This window comes from Girardinichthys multiradiatus, chromosome 10 (assembly GCF_021462225.1).
Source record: "Girardinichthys multiradiatus isolate DD_20200921_A chromosome 10, DD_fGirMul_XY1, whole genome shotgun sequence".
NCBI classification, from domain to species: Eukaryota; Metazoa; Chordata; class Actinopteri; order Cyprinodontiformes; family Goodeidae; genus Girardinichthys; species Girardinichthys multiradiatus.
In genome coordinates, this window is record NC_061803.1 from 12,780,074 (window position 1) to 12,794,692 (window position 14,619).

Below are 14,619 nucleotides of genomic sequence, written 5' to 3' on the forward strand. Positions count from 1 at the left end.
GCATGCGTGGGTTCTCTCCGGGTACTCTGGCTTCCTCCCACAAACCAAACCTTGACTGTTAAGTTAATTGGTCCCTTTTAATGATATGCTAATTTTGTGAGATAGGAATTTTGGGTTTTCATGAGCTGTATGCCAAAATCATCCGTATTAAGACAATAAAAGACCTGAAATATTTCAGTTAGTGTGCAATGAATCTAAAATATATGAATGTTAAATTTTCATCATGACATTATGGAAAATAATGAACTTTATCACAATATGCTAATATTTTGAGAAGGACCTGTATATAGAATAAGCGTTGTAGTAATATTAACTATGATCTGCTTTGAATGAATGCAGTCCTGTGCCCTCTGATCCAGATACCCTTGGCTGAGCTTTGTAAAATGTGACAGATTCCTGAATGGGGTAGCTAGGAGCAGAGGGCTGCTGGTAGTTTGAATTGATGTTTGGTAAGCTTTACGCTTTCTGAATAGATGGCAGTGCATGACATTTTACTGCATTCACTGTATGCCAAGCATGTGGGACCCAAGCCAGAGACTGCCATCAAGCCTGTTTGTTTCCAAAACTCTTCATATTCACTGGATCTAAACAAGAACTACTATCATCATTACATTAAGGAAAATAATGAACTTTATCACAATATGCTAATATTTTGAGAAGGACCTGTATTTGTGCTTTGTGTGTATTTTTGCCTTGATCTAAACCATTACGTTGTAGCTCTGGCTGTATGTTGAAGGTCACCGTCCTGCTGGAAGGCGAATTTTCTGCAGCCGCTAACAGACTATTTTCCATGCACTCTGACCAGCTTCCCTGTTCTTGCTAAAGAAAGGCACCCACACAGCATAATGCAGCCACCACCATGTTTCACTGTGGGTAGTTCTCAGGATGAAGTGTTGGCTTTTTGCCGTACATAGGATTTTGGATGTTGTCCAAAAACTTTGTTCCATCTGACCAGAGCACCTTCTTTCACGTTTGCCACTTCTCCTCTGTGTCTTATAGCAAACAGCAAACAGAATATCTTATGGCTTTCTTTCAAACGTGGCTTTCTTTAGGCAACTTCTTATGCAAATACATTACAGTTTGTCATTGTGAGGTGACCCAATGTCACAAAGTTTTAGGGGTATGAATACTTTCCATTTAGCCACGTTGGCCCACCATCCTATTATTAAGGCCATAGGATCAATAATCTTAGGTCAAACCAACAGCTTTGAAAAAGTGACTAATCTTGCTGCCTCGATACAAACTGAATCTGTCCGATCTTCAGGTAAATTTAAGGAAGTTACACGGCAGAGGACTCACTGTTGCCTCATCATGTAAATGTTCACACAGTTGGCTGCTGCCACGGCTGCAAATGGGACCCAGCGAGCCACGAGAGGAGGAGCTTTCTGCAAAAGAAATCATCATAAACACCAATAAACTCCCAGGTGATTCATATCACATGTAAGTAGATGACCAAATAACTCCTAAAATGACTTTTAACAACACCTAAAATAAATGTTTAACGCTTGGCTGCTCCAATCTTAAAACTGAACCGCTCTAACTGCTGACATGGCATGTGATATGCAGAGTGACCAGTTTGTAATGCATGAGCTCATCTGGGTGTGTTTGTACCTTTGTGTAAAGGTTGAGACTCACTGCTGTCGCTAAAGCTGTGCTGGTTGCTGTAACATAAGCCACTCCGATCTGCCTGAGGAAGACGACAAAAGCTGTTAAAACTGCCTCAACGGCACATCTTCTCAGTGAATTCAAGGATCCGAGTTAGTGAAGAGCCATTAGTCTTTCTGACTGGATGTTTATTGAACTACATAACAAATTTGGTCACATAGACACATATTGCTACTCAAGTCTTTCTGCATGGAGTTTGCATGCTCTTCCCATGTACATGTAGGTTCTCTCAGGGAACTTCTGCTTCCTCCCACAGTCAGAGCTTGTGTGGGAGGTCAATAGATACTGGCTAGAAATAGTCAGGCTCACCTCCAAGCACAGCATGGGCTCTGGAACCCAGCTCCTTGAGACAGGTTGGACCCTCTTCTACTTTGGAATGGCCTGCGGGGAGAGGTGACGGGCTGGGATTAGTTTGCTTGTCACCCCCAGCTCAGCCGTCTCATGCTGGGATTAACCTCGGTGGATAAGCAGGTCGCATGCCTGCTCCTTCAGGTAGGGGAGAGGACTCTGACTGTTGTTTCGGCCTATGGTGGAGCAGTGCGGAGTACCAGGCCTTCTTGGCGTCCTTGTTGAAACTGCTGGACAGTGCCCCTTCTCAGGGACTCCGTCATTCTGCTGGGGGACTTCAACGCCCACGTGGAAAATGACAGTGACAACTGGACGGGTGTGACTGGGAGGAATGGCCTCCCCGATCTGAACCCGAGTGGTGTTTCGTTATTGGACTTCTGTGCCAGACACGGACTGTCCATAACAAACACCATGTTCAAGCATAGGGGGGTTCATCAGTGCTCTTGGCACCAGGACACCCTAGGCAGGAGGTCGATAATCGACATTGTTGTTGTTTCTTCGGACTTTTGGCCACATGTCTTGGACACTCGGGTGAGAGGGGCTGTCCACCAATCACCACCTGGTGGTGAGTTGGATCCGCAGGAGAAGGAGGAAGCTAGACAGACTTGGCAGGCCCACGTGTATAGCGAGGGTCTGCTGGGAATGTCTGGCAGAGCCCTCGGCCAGGGATAAATTCAACTCCCATCTCAAGGAGAGCTTTGACCAGATTCCGGGGGAGGTTGGAGACATAGAGTCTGAGTGGACCATGCTTTCCACCTCTATTGTCGACCCCGTAGCTGTGGCTGTAAGGTCTGCAGTGCCTGTCGCAGCGGCAATACCCTAGTAGAAGAAGAGACTTGGGACTCTGGGATGGACTCGTTCATCACCCAGGCTGAAGTCACTGAGATTGTCAAAAAGCTCCGTGGTGGCAAGGCTTCGGTGGTGGTTGAGATCCACCCTGAATGCCTCAAATCTTTGGATGTTGTGGGGCTGTCTTGGCTGACACACCTCTTTAACATAACGTGGCGGTCAGGGGCAGTGCCTCTGGACTGGCAGACCGGGGTGGCGGTCCCCCTTCTGAAGGGGGACCGGAGGGTGTGTTCCAACAACAGGGGGTTCACATTCCTCAGCCTCCCTGGGAAGGCCTATGTAAGTATTGAAGCGGTCTCTGTACAAGCGGAACAGGAGTTTGGTTTGGCAGCCAAGGGCCGGAGGGGTTCTGGTTTGGAGACCAGTGGTTTTCGTCTCTTCTTTTTGCAGATGACGTGGTCCTGCTGGCCCCCTCTAGCCAAGACCTACAGCATGTACTGGGGCGGTTCGCAGCCAAGTGTGAAGCGGCTGGGATCAGCTCCAGTCTGAGGCCACGGTTCTCGACCGGAAAATTATGGCTTGCCCACTTCAGGTTGGTGGTGAGTTCCTGCCTCAAGCGGAGTTCAAGTATCTTGGGGTCTTGTTCACGAGTGAGGGGAGAATGGAGCAGGAGATTGACAGACGGCACAGTTATGGGGACGCTGTGCTGGTCCATTGTGGTGAAGAGAGAGATGAGCGAAACGATTTACCGGTTGGTCTGAAATGAGCTTCCTCCATAGGGTGGCCGGGCACTCCCTTAGAGATAGGGTGAGGAGCTCGGCCATCCGGGAGGGGCTCGGAGTAGAGCCTCTGGTCCTCCACATCGAGAGGAGCCAGTTGAGGGCATCTATACCGGATGCCTCCTGAACGCCTCCCCTGGGAGGTGTTCCAGACATGTCCCACCGGGAGGCCAGGGGACGGCCCAGGACACGCCGAAGGGACTATGTCTCTTGGTTGGCCTGGGAGCGCCTTGGGCTCCCCCCGGAGGAGCTGGAGGAGGTGTCTGGGGAGAGGGAAGTCGGGGCGTCTTTGCTTATTCTGCTGACCCCGTGACCTGGATCTGGATAAGCGGAAGAAGACAAGTACAACAATTATGAGTTCGAGGTTAAGCTTTGATGTCTAAGTGTCTGTGTTGGAATCCCAACAAGATCCTTTTTTCCTGTGATTTTCATGCAGGAAAAACAATAGTTGGTAAACAGAAGTGTAACTTCAGAGTCAGTCATCTAAAACAGACAGAACTACTTCCAGAAAATGTGTGTTGATGAATGCATCTTAACTGCTTGGATACATTTTTCCTCATTTGGCTCAAATTGAACCTTACATCATTTTGTTTATCTACCTGTAGGAGTCCTGTACATTTGTTAAGAGAAAATTTTTGTGCCATTTCAGACTGAAATTTACAGTCTTCTCAGATACTTTTTGAATTCAGGATTTAATTATGAAACCTGAAAGAACACAGACTGTAAGGAAAGATGGATTGATAACTGCTTGGATGGAGGGACGGACCGACGGACAGGAAATAACGTTTGGAAAACCAAATATTTTGTATTTTTATCCGAAACTGGAAATAACTTAAATCAAATTTCAAGGCATTGTAAGAAACCTGCATTTAATTGAAAATTAAACACTAGACATAGCCTTTGGAAACCAAATTCGTATTTTATTATGTTTTTCCTCTTGCAGTAGCAAATATACACAGGATTAAACTGGATCTCACTTTGGAGAAATTGGTCAGCGTTGCGGTTGGTGTAGTTGACCAGAGCACTGAAGGACTGATTGACCCACTGCCAGAACACCACAGTAGGGTTGACTAAGCAGCAGAATATCCAAACTCCCCTCTGCATGTGAAATAAAACCCCAAGTTTCAGGTTGAAAGTAAATGCAGCGCTCAACAAAAAAGAAAGAAACATAAATAAATTGACAGTATCAGAAGGATCGCCTGACTAGAACTGGATTGTGTCTGAAACAGCTTGTTTAGAAAAGTAGGTTAAAGGGCTGCAGATGCTGGTCGGGGACACAGAGCACAGGCCAAAGATCACAGTGTCTCAATCCATGAGAATGACTCTTAAAACAAGACACAATATTACTAATTACTGCAGCTGAATGGTAGAGTTTGCTAGTTCAAAATCATTGTTGCTCAGTTTTGTGATTATGTTCTCAGTGCAGATAAAAGAATCAGAAAGGTGCAGCTAGAGTGATGAGTAGGGAAAATTTCTCTTTTGCATAAACATTGATAATTCACTGCATCCGACACCTGAAATGAGAAAGTACAATCAATTTTAACAGCTTTTGGGATCATAAACTGAATGTACCTCAAAGGTGGCCTTTTTTGAATTTCAAATTATGAAGCCAAACAAGCAACGTGATACAGCAGGGAGCCCTTATAACATCAAATACATTTCAAGCTATTTTGAGCTTTACAAAAGCAGCACCGTAAAAAATGAAAAGAAATAAGTACTTTTTACAGAGAAACAATCAGCTGAGTGATTGTTGAGTTAAAAGTCACAAACACCCCCCATGAAATTTGCAAACCCTGTCCATTCTAATGTTTTTTTAATCTTTTTATTTTAATAAAAGCATTTTGATCAACAAGGTTTTATAGTTGTACTGTGAATAAACTATTGTATTTAATTGTATGTATTGGGAAATAAACAGAAAAAACCAGAAAACTGTTAAGCTGCAACCAGGTGTCAAAAAACAAATTGAGAAATACTTCAACAATAACATAAAAATCTTATTTTTCTGGAAAAGGTGAAACTTTTTGCAGGATTACTAATACAATCTTAACCTCTTAGAGGTTTGAGATTTTATAAAACAACCAATTACTTTTAATTAGATTAGTTAGATTGATCTTTAAAGACAAAAGCAGACAGAAAAATGGATGCTGAAGAAACATAAAATAACAAAAACATTTTTGTCACATTACAACCATAATGTTCAATAATTTTTTAATAGATTTTATGTGACCGACAAACACAAAGTCACACCTAATTGTAAAGCGGAGGGAAAAGAAAAGATGGTTTAAAATTTTCCCTCTATGATATGAAATCCAGTGCAACCAAATGCCCAGATTCACCTAATTACAAAACAGAGTCCACCTGTGTCTAATATAATCTCAGTAAACCCAACTGTTCTGGGAAGCCCTCAGAGGTTTGTTAAAGAACATTAATGTGCAAACTGCAACATAAAGACCAAGGAATACAGCAAAAAGGTCAGGGAGAATGTTCTCCATGATTCATCACCCAACAATGGCAAGAGTTTCACACCACTGCACACCCCTTACAAACAAGGCGGGGCAAGGAGGGCGTTAATCAGAGAAACAGCAAAGAGACCCATGGTAACTCTGGATGAGCGGCATAGATCCATAGCTCAGGTGGGAGAATCTGTTGTTGCGCACTCTACAATTCTGGCCTTGATTGAATAGTGGCAAGAAGAAAGTAATAAGAACTCCTATTCACAATTTGCCACAAGCCATGAAGGGGACATAGGAAACAAGTGGAAGAGGGACTCTGTGTCTGTTTTTTAGTTTCTTTACTCTTCTCAGCCATGTGTTTTCTGTTCATTCAGATTTATTAGATCTCTTCTGTTTAGTTTTTGCTCCTTTCTGGATTCTGGTGTTTCATGTGTTTAGTTACATTTCCCTTTGGATCTGTTTTCCCTTGGTTTTGTTATCTAGTCTAGTCTCTTTGTTTATCTTCAGTTCAGTTCCTCATGTCCCGGTTATTTCCCCTGCAAATCAGGTTCAAGGAGTCACTCCCTCTGTCTCCCTACAGCTCTGGTTCATACTTGTGTCATACTTCCCCTGATTAAGCCCCTCTCCCAGTCCTTTGTTCTCACTCCACCTTCCTCAGTTTATTAGCTCTCTGGTTGGCTTTGTTCCCCACTGGTTCCTCCGGTTATCTATCCTTTGTCTTTGCCCTGGTCCATTCCTGAGTTCCTTCATGTCTGTTGCCTGGATTTTCATGCACCTGCTTTCATCCAGTTTATGTTGTTTCATCTGCCTGAGTTCCTGACCTAGTCTTTTGTAAGCTTTGTAAGTTTATTTTTCATTAAATCTTTTTTCATCATTTCAACCTTATTCTGCATTTGGGTCCTACCTCCCAAACACAAACCATGACACTTTGTCGCTGAGCAGCACCCCATCAATTATCCACTCAGCATCAGCCTCATTGATTTCCCAGTGTTCATACGTGTGTGTCAAATTAGAGGAAGTTCAGTCAGAAAAGCGTGTGTGCATTTTTACTTTGAGGTCAACTGAAACCAATGACCGCATGACGCCTTACAGAACAACACACCCATTCAAATACACACGGAGACATAAACACTTGAAAGAAAAACAAGCACAAATCCCACCACATAACACACGACTCACGTACTGTGTTTAAGTTGGCATCACACCAAACTCATTGATTTTATAAACAGTAAATCTCCCAATGAGATTCTGTGACAAGATTTGAAAATCCATGTTGACAAACACTCTCAATCTGATTTCCACATGTTTCAGAAATCTCCGTGTTTTAAGTTTAATATTAATGCACGTGATTAACTGACTACCAGCAAGTTGGACCACCTCTATAAAATCAGGGGTTTGGGCTGTTTGCTGATGTCGAGGATACAGGTGTGTGTTACTACAATGCCAGTGTGGAAAGATATCAGCAATAACCTAACAGAAGCAATTGCTGCTGCCTATAAATCTATGAAGAATAAAAAGCAACGGTTCTGTTGCTGATATTTTGGCAGAAAACCAGGTCTCAGGTTGACCTCCACCTGTCTAGCATGTGCAACGTTTGTTTGACATTACACACAGCTCAATTGATGAATTTAGTCAACAGTTGTACATACACCAAATCATAGAAAGCATACTGCATGTGACTCAGAAACTGTAAGGCAAGAAAAAAAGGACCAAAATCAACAGTCTCGCATAAAAAGACAAGAACAGCTGGTCACACCAGAGCAAAGGTCTAAAGGGTGTTTCCTTTCCTCCTGAGCTGTGGAAAGCCTTTAAAGAAATACTCGTACTTGTACATGTACTCGCTCATACTTGTCGTCTTTCGCTTATCCGGGACTGGGTCGCGGGGGCAGCAGACTCAGCAGAGCAGCAGAGACACCCAGACGTCCCTCTCACCAGACACCTCCTCTAGCTCCTCCAGGGGGAGCCCAAGGCGTTCCCAGGCCAGCCGAGAGACATCGTCCCTCCAGCGTGTCCTGGGCCTCCTCCCGGTGGGACGTGCCTGGAACACCTCCCGAGGAAGGCGTCCAGGAGGCATCCGGTATAGATGCCCGAGCCACCTCAACTGGCTCCTCTCGATGTGGAGGAGTAGCGGCTCTACTCCGAGCCCCTCCCGGATGGCCAAGCTCCTCACCCTATCTCTAAGGGAGTGCCCAGCCACCCTACGGAGGAAGCTCATTTCAGCCGCTTGTATCCGGGATCTCATTCTTTCGGTCATGACCCAAAGTTCATGGCCATAGGTGAGGGTAGGAATGTAGACCGACCGGTAAATTGAGAGCTTTGCTTTTCGGCTCATCTCTCTCTTCATTATAAAAGACCGGCACAGTGCCTCCTTTCCTGCAGCAGCCCCACCGATCCGTCTGTCGATCTCTCGCTCCATTCTTGCCTCACTCGTGAACAAGACCCCGAGATACTTGAACTCCTCCAATTGAGGCAGGAACTCCCCTCCAACCTGAAGAGGACAACCCACCATTTTCCGGTCGAGTACCATGGCCTCTGACTTGGAGGAGCTGATCCTCATCCCAGCCGCAGTCCTTGGCTGCATCTAGAAATCCTATCCATAAAAGTTATGAACAGGACCGGTGACAAAGGGCAGCCCTGCCGGAGTCCAACATGCACTGGGAACAGGTCCGACTTAGTGCCGGCAATGCAGACAGAACTCCTGCTCCGCTTGTACAGGGACCGGAGGGCCCCTAATAAAGGGCCACATTGCTCCTCCTGAAGCTGAGGTTCGACTATCAACCGGACTCTCCTCGCCAATACCCTGGCATAGGCCTTACCAGGGAGCCTGAGGAGTTTGATCCCCCTGTAGTTGTCACCCTTCTTATGAAGGGGGACCACCACCCCCGTCGGCCAGTCCAGTGGCACTGTCCCCGACCGCCACGCAATGTTAAAGAGGCATGTCAACCATGACAGTCCCATCCAGAGATTTGAGGTGCTCAGGGCGGATCTCATCCACCCCCGAAGCCCTGGCACCGTGGAGCTTTTTAACCACCTCGGTGACTTCAGCTTGGGTGATGAAAGAGTCCAACCCCGAGTCCCCAGCCTCTGTTTCCACCAGGGAATGTGTGATGGCAGGATTGAGGAGATCCTTGAAGTACTCCTTCCACCACCCGACAATGTCTCCAGTCGAGGTCAGCAGCTTCCCACCCCCACTGTAAACAGCGTTGGCGAAGCACTGCTTCCCCCTCTTGAGCCACCGGACGGTTTGCCAGAATCACTTTGAGGCCAACCGGTAGTCCTTCTCCATGGCCTCACCGAACTTCTCCCAGGCCCGAGTTTTTGCCTCTGCCTCTGCCACAGCCCGGGCCATGGCACGCTTGGCCTCACGGTACCCGTCAGCCGCTTCAAGAGTCCCACAAGCAACCACAGCCGATAGGACTCTTCAGCTTGACAGCGTCCCTTACTGCCGGTGTCCACCACTGGGTTCTGGGATTGCCGCCGCAACAGGGACCGCAGCAGCAGCATCAACAATAGATGCGGAGAACATGGTCCACTCGGACTCTATGTCTCCAACATCCCTCGGAATCTGGCCAAAGCTCTCCCGGAGGTGGGAGTTGAATACATCCATGGCCAAGGGCTCCGCCAGATGTTCCCAGCAGACCCTCGCTATACACGTGGGCCTGCCAAGCCAGTCAAGCTTCCTCCTCCTCCTGCGGATCCAACTCACCACCAGGTGGTGATCAGTGGACAGCTCCGCGCCTCTCTTCATCCGAGTGTCCAAAACATGCGGCCGAAGGTCTGATGATACGACAACAAAGTCGATCATTGACCTCCTGCCTAGGGTGTCCTGGCGCCAAGAAGGCCGGGTACTCCGCACTACCGCTCAGCCCATAGGCCGAAACGACAGTCAGAGACCTATCCCCAACCCAGGCGCAGGGATGCAACCCTCTCATCCACTGGGGTAAACCCCAACACGAGATGGCTGAGCTGGGGGGCAACAAGCAAACCCACCCCAGCCTGCTGCCTCTCCCCGTGGGCCACTCCAGAGTAGAAGAGAGTCCAGCCCTTCTTGAGGAGATGGGTTCCAGAGCCCACGCTATGCGTGGAGGCAAGCCCGACTATTTTTTGTCGATATCTCTCGACCTCTCGCACAAGCTCAGGCTATTTCCCCCCCAGCGAGGTGACATTCCACGTCCCTAGAGCCAGCCTAAGCATCCGGGGATCGGGCTGCTGAGGTTTCCACCTTCGTCCGCCGCCCAATCCTCTTTGCAACGGTCCCTCATGGACCGGTGCAAAGAGATAGTTACATTAAAGAGATAGTTAAATTTTTTAAGTGTTTCTCTGTGGAGAGCTTATGAGCACTAACCTTACCTCTTACCTGCAGGAGACAAATCTCTGAATGACCCATATGAAGAAACAAATTATGGCGAGGCCAATGCCAAAGTGGAGTTTTGTCATCTTAAAACAACTTTCTTAGTAAACACTAATCTATAGACCTTTTAAACTTGTATTATATGTTTTTATTCGTCCATAGATTTCTATTTACAAAACTAGAAAAGCAATAAAAGCCTTCAAAAGAGTTCTGTGAAGGACTGCTTCCAGGACTTTCAAAATCTACTGTACATCATTGTATAACTCTACCCACTATATTCTATGTTTTGTATTTCATAAAAATAAGAACACTGATTATTTTTAATACTCTTTATTTCCCCCACTATCTCCCCTCTGTTCCTAATATTCATTTTAGACTGAATTATCTCCCATAACTGTTTTCCATCATCCAATCCCGGCACTACGTTTACTGGTGGTGATGAGTGTGACAGCAAATGCGCAACGCGAATCGACCAACTCTGTGCTCTACTAACCAGCCCGAGATCACGTGACGCCAAGTCGCTGATGTAAATTCGTATTCTCATAGAAAATAATTGTATTCACAAACTGTTATAGCATATTGTATTCATACAGAATAAACCACAACTGTAAACTTGAACTTTGTGTTTGTAATTTCTTGAAGCTGTAACATTTTATTTTGTATTCTTATAGAGAAAATATAGAATACTTCTTTTGGATTTTACTTATGCACAACTATTGACTAATATGCACACATTTCCGTCTTTACATACACATTGTTTTTGACAGCGTTCTTACCCCATAGGCATCTTTCCCCACCACCGGAGCCAGCTCACCAGCAGGTAGTGGTCAGTGGAAAGCTCTGCTCCCCTCTTCACCCGAGTGTCCAAGACATGCAGCTGCAGATCAAATGACATAACAACAAAGTCGATCATCGAACTGCGGCCTTGGATGTCATGATGCAAAGAGGACATATGGACACCCTTATGCTTGAACATGGTGTTAGTTATAGACAAATCATGACGAGCGCAAAAGTCAAATACCAAAACATCCACTCGGGTTCAGAACGGGATGGCTGTTCCTCCCAACCACACCCCTCCAGGTCTCAATGTCATTACCAACATAAGCGATGAAGTCCCCCAGCAGAACAAGGGAGTCCCCCGGAGGGGTGCTCTCCAACACCCCCTCCAAGGACTTTAAAAAGGGTGGGTAGTCTGAACTGCTGTTTGGTGCATAAGCACAAACAACTGTCAGAACCCATCCCCCCACCCATATGTGGATGGAAGCTACCCTCTCGTTCACCAGGGTGAACCCCAACCTACAGGCGCTGAGATGAGGGGCAAGAAGTATGCCCACCCCAGCTCACTGCCTCTCACCAGGGGCAACTCCAGAGTGGAAGAGTGTCCAACCTCTCTCAAGGAGACTGGTTCCAGAGACAGAGCCGTGCATCGAGGTGAGCCCGACTATTTCTAGCCGGAACCTCTCTACCTAGCACACCAACTCAGGCTCCTTCCCCACCAGAGAGGTGACATTCCACATCCCAAGAGCCAGCTCCTGCAGCCGAGGATCAGACCGCCAAGGTCTTCACCTTCGGCTGCCACCCATAACACATTGCACCCGACCCCTTTGGCCCCTCCCACGGATGGTGAGCCCACCTCAAGGGTGGACCCACGTTTCCTCTTTGGGCTGTGCCTGGCCGGTCTCCATGGGTGAAAGCCTAGCCACCAGGCACTCGCCACCTCCAGGCCTGGCTCCAGAGTGGGGCCCCGGTGACCCGCGTCCGGGCAAGGGAACACTGTGTGCATTTTTGGCAATCACCATAAGGGGGCTGCACTTTGTCTGATTCTTCACCTAGGACCTGTTTGCCTTGGGTGACCTACACCCAAGGCAAACAGGCCCCTGAAAAGATAGCTCCTGTGATCATTGGGACTCTCAAACCCCTCCACAATGTTAGAGTGGCAGCCCAGGGTGGGGTAAACCGTTTTTCATTACTCCCATATGGAAAAAACAAATTGCTAAAACACACAAAGGGCAAAATTAAGATGTTTTAGATTAAACATGCATTTATACACCATCACACGTTGCAGTATTTTGTTATACAATGATCATAACATAGCTCTTATGTTTAAAGAGCAAAAGGTTAGCACCAATGATAATGTCTATAGAAAATCATTGCTAATAATTAGCATTGGTGGTGTGATAATGGACTTAAACAAATAATGTAATGCTAATAATCTAACATTATCAATATACAATTAATATGCACAAGCTTAACATGACATGAATAGTGTAGTTAGATACTTACATGCATATATTTCCGATGCGCTGAGGGAAGGAAAAGATACTTTTCACATAAAAAGTTTTAGATACACTTTCTTTCTTAATGGTCTCTTTATTTTCATGACTATTTACATTGTAGATTCTCACCAATGGCAACAAAACTGTCAATGAACACCAAAGTGTGAAATAACTCAACAGCATAAGTGTATGACATACTAGGGAGGTAATTCAGTCATTAATGCAGCTGTGTTGGAGCACAGGGCACCTCTACAACATATAGAATGAAGGTTCTTGAGGACTAGGAAAATTACATCCATAATCTAAAACATACCTTTGTGGCTTTTAATGTATGTTTATGATTGTTTCTTTGTTGAACGGTGAAAGGACTGCCCTGTATTTGGTTCCATCCATCTTCCCATCAACTCTCACAAAGTTTCTTGGCCCTCCTGAAGAAAGACATCCCCACACCATAATACTGCCACCACCCAGTACCAACATGGAGATGGAGTGCTCAGGGTGATACGCGGTGTTACTTTTCCTTCACAGAAAGCGTTTTACATGTTGGTTAAAAACTTTCATTGTGGTCTTATCTGACCAGAGGAGCTTCTTCCATATTTGTTGTTTTCCCTACATGACTTTTGGACAAATGCAAACAAAACCTATTTTGGCTTCCTTTTAACAACAGCCCTCACTGCAACTCTTCCATAAAGGCCATATTTGTGGAATACATTAATAATAGCGGTTTTGCCAACAATTTCTATCCCCTGAGCACTCCCTGCTGCTGCTTTAAATTGTGTCGGAATAACTTTGGGTCCGGATAGATAAATGTCCTGAAAGACAGTGGATTAAATGTAACCCAGTGGGAAATCAGTTATTCACTCTGTGTTAAAAGAGGATTTCAAAGAACAGATTTTGCAGCGTGTTGTTGCCATGCTTTATGCAAAAGTCTGCTTCTGTCATGACAACAATCATGAGTGATGAACACACAAAAACATACATTTCAGGTTCATTTAAGCTCCTCATTTCTGTCCTCCTTCCTTCGTAATCAATTCTTTAACCGGTAAACCCCTCCTTCCTGCATGGTTGTTGTATAATTAGATTTTATGTGAGCAGGTTACAAATCCAAAGTTCTTTTAGCTAAGCGGCCCTCTGGAAGCTGTGAGACCTGCAGCATAACTGGTCCCATGATGCAGAGTTCTGGCTGATATTAAGAGGATCACAATCTGGGTCTAGACTTACACAAGCATTATACAAACAGCACAACTAATACAAAGAGGAAAACAATGCCACTCTGTAAGAAATGATCCTTCCTGTCCTTTCACTCATTGAGCCCAATTCCTGGTACAGGTTGTCCCAGGTTGGTTCCTCACGTCATCCGGCTGAAAGCTGAAGCTCTTTCAGGCCGGGTCGGGATGTTCGTTTACTACAGGATATTTTAGTTTTTTGTCATTACATGTGTCAATAAACAACATATTCACTGGAATGGTCTAAAACGCTAATAGAAAAAACGTTCCTTGGAGAAAATATTTTAGCACAAAACTACACATAAACATGTTCAGCACTAATATTTGTAGCTGAACAAACCTAGGCCTGGATTGATGATTCAGTTGAATGTTAAATAATATCTCTTAAACAGTGTAAGCTGTTAACATTTAGCGAGAACAGACAGAATCCTCTTGAACACTATTTGGGTTTAAACGTTCACTCTTCTGGAGAGCATTGGAAGGTGCAGAGAAAACCAGCAACATTAATTAGGTTTGAAGTTCCTTTGTCTGACACAGTAGAACAGGTCGTTGGCAGAAATGCATAATATTCATAATTTAGTCTTCATTAATTTGATAATAATGACTTAAGAATGATTTAATTTATATTTTAATAATAATGTGTATGTACAGACTGCATGGGGCGCCCCTCTAAGAAGCTGAGAACTTGAAAACCATACCTTTCCATAGTTTTCCTGGAAGTTTTTTACTATC

At 45.4% G+C, this 14,619-nt stretch overlaps 1 long non-coding RNA gene across 1 annotated transcript; it reads left to right on the top strand.

Annotated features, from left to right (window-relative positions):
• The first annotated feature begins 1,333 nt into the window (after positions 1 to 1,333).
• On the top strand, positions 1,334 to 11,003 carry LOC124875630. The gene is made up of 2 exons (XR_007040080.1): positions 1,334 to 1,440; positions 10,761 to 11,003. It is a non-coding gene; the product is annotated as an uncharacterized LOC124875630 (long non-coding RNA).
• The last annotated feature ends 3,616 nt before the right edge of the window (positions 11,004 to 14,619 follow it).